Genomic DNA, 4,958 nt, shown 5'->3' with positions numbered 1-4,958 from the left:
AACACATTGGTTTCTGCCTGGAGACACCCCCACCCCCATGCACACACACATACACACAAAACCCAGTTTAGGACTCTCCTCCTACAAGAAGTTTCTCCTACCCTGCTGTCTGGTCTCTTCCCAGCAGAATTAATTACTCCCCTCTCTAGAATTCTCTTGCACTTATTAGAGCTTACGGTTGCTTACTTGTTTCATGTCTGTGTTCACTAAAAGACTACAGACTTGTTCTCTTGGATTTATTTTTAGCTTCTCCCTTCTTTGTGTTAGCCTCAGGTATATCCACAAAGCAGAATAGCTGTTCTTAAATTTGCCTACCGTCTCTTTTCCAAAGATCCCTTTGAAGGTTGATCACAAGTTCCTAATGAGAGTATGAACTTAAAAAATCCATATGAACAGCATAATGCCTGGGATAGTAGGTGCTTGGTAACTGTGTTGAATGAATGAAGCAACATGAAGTAAGGGCTAGGGAGGACTGCCATTCTGGAAAATCAAATTTGCTTCTGTCGCTGGTCTAAATGAGCCAGATGGGATTACCTGACCGGCGGTATGGAACCACGGGTCCCTGCTAAGCTTGAAGCCTTTACGAACGTAAGCTGAAGGTGGGGTTCGACTTGAGGGGCTTGAGGGTGAAGCCAGCAAGAGCCTGACGGAATATCCTTATCGCCACGCGGTGTTAAAAATGCAGCAACCCCCGCTAGCATACTACGCTCAGACTCCAGATTACATGAAAATAATTCTGTGTCCTTCTCGTCACCTGTGTGGGGGATAAATGGTTCATTCCTGAGGGATAATGTCTAACAGAACCACTTTAGAAGCAGAATGGAAATTAGAGAGAGAATTGTTCTTTGATTTTACTTCGAGTTTTTACTCATGCCTTAAAAGGATGCGCTGAGTGTTGGTTTTGCATAATGACATTATGGCCGAGGGTTGTGTGCATGTGGGTTTCGACGTACATAGCCCCCAAGCCTGCTCGGAAGAAGACTCTGTCGAACGGGGAAGAAGCCCCACCTCCGCTCGACAACTATGTTATCCTGCAGCTCCCTTCCCCCAACCTCTCTTATCTCCATTCGCTTAGTCTAGACATACAGAATACCGCTCACACTGAAATTGAAGCGAAAACTTGGATCCTCCTCGCTCAGAATACAACCTGCCTCTCCTTCTGTGGTCCTGCTCCTTATCCTAATGTAAGAACCGGAGTCGTTCCCACCCTGTGTCTCGGTTTCCATTTACTGCTCTGCAGAGGAGATCAGCTGCCATGGCAGTCAGTTCTTCTTCAGGAAATCTTCGGTGCCTATTACGTGCCAGGCACTGGAGACGAAATAGAAAAACGAGGTGAATCCAGGGCTTGGCCTCTTGGGGTTCGTAGAGGTAGTACATCTCCTTCTAGTGCTTATGGCCCAATTCTGAGACCAGGTCGTTTTCTGTATGATATTTCCCATACAGTTAACTCAGGTGCAGGGTCGCAGTCTAGGCTGGCAGACTGGGTGGGGGTGGTGGCAGGGGCATGCGGCTTATGGCAATTCCAGTGTTGGGACCGAGGTTCCTCAGCACACTCGGGCTTGGGTGGGCACCCAGAATGCTCTGCCTGGAGCCTCTACAGACCTATACTGCAGCGGGAGGCCCGCCGCTCGACTGCACCTGCATCCTGCGTGGGAAAGGGGCAGTGGCGTTCACCTGCACCATGAAGCCTGGTAACTGGTACCAAGGTCGTAGGATAAAATGCATTTTACTTGCGGTGGGCTTTACACTTCCATACCCACCCTTCCTCATTTGCTCCCACGCTCAGTATAGGCAGGTTCCATTATACCACGGTATCGGTAGAAACCATTCAGTGAAGTGGTTTCTATCTAGCAAAGCTGAGTTAAAACTCAGGGCTTCTGGCTCCAGGAGGGAGCTGCGTGAAGGACATCGGACAAAGATCACTGTGAGGAAGGAAGGGGTAAGCCCACCTAAGTGAAACTGGGTGAAGACTAGGCAAAGACTAAAGAAGCTGTACTTTTGGGGCTCCTGGGTGGCTCAGGCGGCTGTGTGTCTGACTCAGGTCACGATCTCACGGTTGGTGAGTTTGAGCCCCCCACCCCCCCACCCCCCGCGCTCACCCCCTCCCCACCCTCCCCAGCCCCTCCCATCGCATCAGGCTCGCTGCTGTCAGCGCATAGCCCGCTGGGATCCTCGGTCCCCCTCTCTCACTGCCCCTCCCCCACTCACACTGGCTCGCTCCAAAATAAAAAATAAATATTAAAAAGAAAAAAATCTCTCTTCCTCTGCCTCTCTCTCAATAAATACATAAAAATTTTAAAATTATAGGAAAAAAGAAGTTATGCTTTCTCTCCCCCTTCCACTGTTGTCCTTCTCAATCTCCAATAACAAGAGTAACTTGAATAACAAAAGGCAATCCAGTTGAGCAGGAGGGAGAGGTGGGAAGATGAGGAACAGGGGTGCCTAGGGGGGCACATTCTACCTGGGGGCAAAGCACAAGCACGTTAGCAAGGGAGAGCACACAGGAGAGGGTCTACCTTCCCAAGCCAGCCACCTCAGGATACCAAGATGCCAAGATAAGTAAATAAATGAATAAGATGCCACATGTCACATTACCCCAGGTGTTTAGGGTCTGCAGTTGACCCAGAGAACGGTTTTGTCTGTACTGTGGCACTAAGTCTTCCTATGAACTATTATGAGTTGACCCCAGGATAGTATAAAGGTAAAAAAAAAAAAATGTGTATGTGTATATATGTGTCTCTCTACAGATAGGTAGGAAGATACATGATAGATAGATAGATGCATGTGAATGTGCATTCCCAAATACGTGTATATTTCAACATAAGGTTGGCCAGTTCTCTTTTTGAGCTCAACAAACCAGTAAATCAGCAAGCAGCTTCTATCTGCCAGGAATGATATCGGGCACTAAGGGGGACAGAAAGAAAAACTGGACATGGTTCCTACTTTCAAAAATTTATGTTCCGGTGCCCTTGATTTTCCCTTGTAAAGGAAAACCTTTACATCTTCGCTCATAGTGAGTTTTAGGAGCCTGTGCCCTCTGAAGGAATTCAGAATAGTAAAAAGAATGAGATAGTAGGATTTCTCCTCACCCAGGACAGATTTCTTACGACTCCTAGCTAAATGAGGGATGAGTTACATCCAAGAACTGTACTACATAGTGGGCTATGCCCAAGTTTGAATATAGAAGAGGCGCTTTTTTCTTTTATGTTTATTTCTGAGAGAGAGAGAGAGAGAGAGAGAGACAGAGAGACAGAGCTGGGGAGGGGCAGAGAGAGAGGGAGACACAGAATCAGAAGCAGGCTCCAGGCTCTGAGCCGGCAGTGCAGATCCCAACATGGGGCTCGAACTCACAGACTGTGAGGTCATGGCCTGAGCCGAAGTCAGACACTTAACCTACTGAGCCACCCAGGCGCCCCTAGAGAGGGTGCTTACCAGCCAGCCGCAGTTGTGAGAAGTATTGTGTTCTGCGATGGCTTAACCCTCAGCTGTTTCCACTATTGTTCTTCCAGATTCCAGGCAAGAGTCTTAATTTAGAAGAATCCAGTTACCTTAATTGAAAAAAGACTAAAGGAAGATGTGACACTTAAGACCTTTCCTATTTGCTCCATAACCAGGACAAACGGATAGAAATTACAGGCCAATTTTAGCTCAAATAAGAAAGAATTTATGAGTTGCCTCAGGAGATAATGAGCTCCCCAGCATTGGAAGTATACAAGCAGATGGATGGCCATCTGCCAGGATTGCCAGAGAAGGGATTCCAGCATTGGATTAGGAGGTTGAATGAGGTTTCCTCCATCTCTAAATTCCTTGATTCTCAGTCTGTCTCCTTGGCCCAAGGCTAAAAAAAAAAATAAATAAATAAAATAAAATTCAATCTTGGGAGAAATGTAACTCCTATTGTCAAAAGTAAAAACACGCCGTATGCATTTGGGTTTTTCTGTTTAGATGCATGGGCACTTTCCTTTAAATGTAGTGAAGATACTTAATATTAGAAAATGCAATAATCACTTAAATGCTTCATCGACAAAATTAATATGATTGATACACTCAAGCGTTATTAGGTAAATAGCACTAATGGCCTTGTTAAAAAAGGAAATCTGTTTACAAGAAAGGACGGCAGTTCCAAAATAAGACCAATCTGAGTAGATGAACGTCGTGCTTGTTTTTTAAATGACTTCTTACAACACGCACACATGCATACACACTCAGGAAGGAAAACAGTGAGTGGAGGAAAATGAACACGTATCTCAATATATCTACTGCTTTTATGCCTTGGAGTCAGGCTGTACCACCTGCTGCAGGAAGGATGGTTTTCTTCCTGCATTTTCAAGCATTAAGCACTTTGGTGAATCTTAGCCTGCACAATAACACCTTGTTCCTCGGAATACAAATCGACTCCGAGGTCTCCTCCGCTCCCCCCCCCCACCCCAGTCTGATGGAATGCACTGCTTTTCGAACGCTAATTAGGCCGGCAGTAGAGGTGAGACGGTCGACTTAAAAATTGGGCGGGTTAAGGGGCGCCTGGGCGGTTCAATCGGTTAAGGAGTGAAGCCTCTGACTTCCACTCAGGTCATGATCTCACGGTCCGTGAGTTTGAGCCCCACGATGGGCTCTGTGCTGACAGCCTGGAGCCAGCTTCAGATTCTGTTAAGAAGCATTAAAAATAAATTAAAAAAAAAAAAAAAAGATTCTTGGCGGGGTAAGAAAAATAGAGAAATGAACTTGGGGAAAGAAAAAAAAAAAAAGGCAAAAGCAGCCCTGAGCGCAAAATACCTACACATAGATCGGTAGACATTTAATAACCAAAATAGAATGAGAGTCTCCTCCCAACCCGCAGAGACAAGATTTTTTTATTTTTATTTTTTTCACGTTCACAGATAAGATCTGCTTCGTGACATGGTTGGATAAAGAAGTGGGTGGGGGCAGAGGGGAGAAAGTTTGTCAAATAACAGTTACCG

This window comes from Panthera leo, chromosome D1, assembly GCF_018350215.1.
Source record: "Panthera leo isolate Ple1 chromosome D1, P.leo_Ple1_pat1.1, whole genome shotgun sequence".
In the NCBI taxonomy this organism is placed as follows: Eukaryota; Metazoa; Chordata; class Mammalia; order Carnivora; family Felidae; genus Panthera; species Panthera leo.
This window is presented reverse-complemented; position numbering follows the sequence as displayed.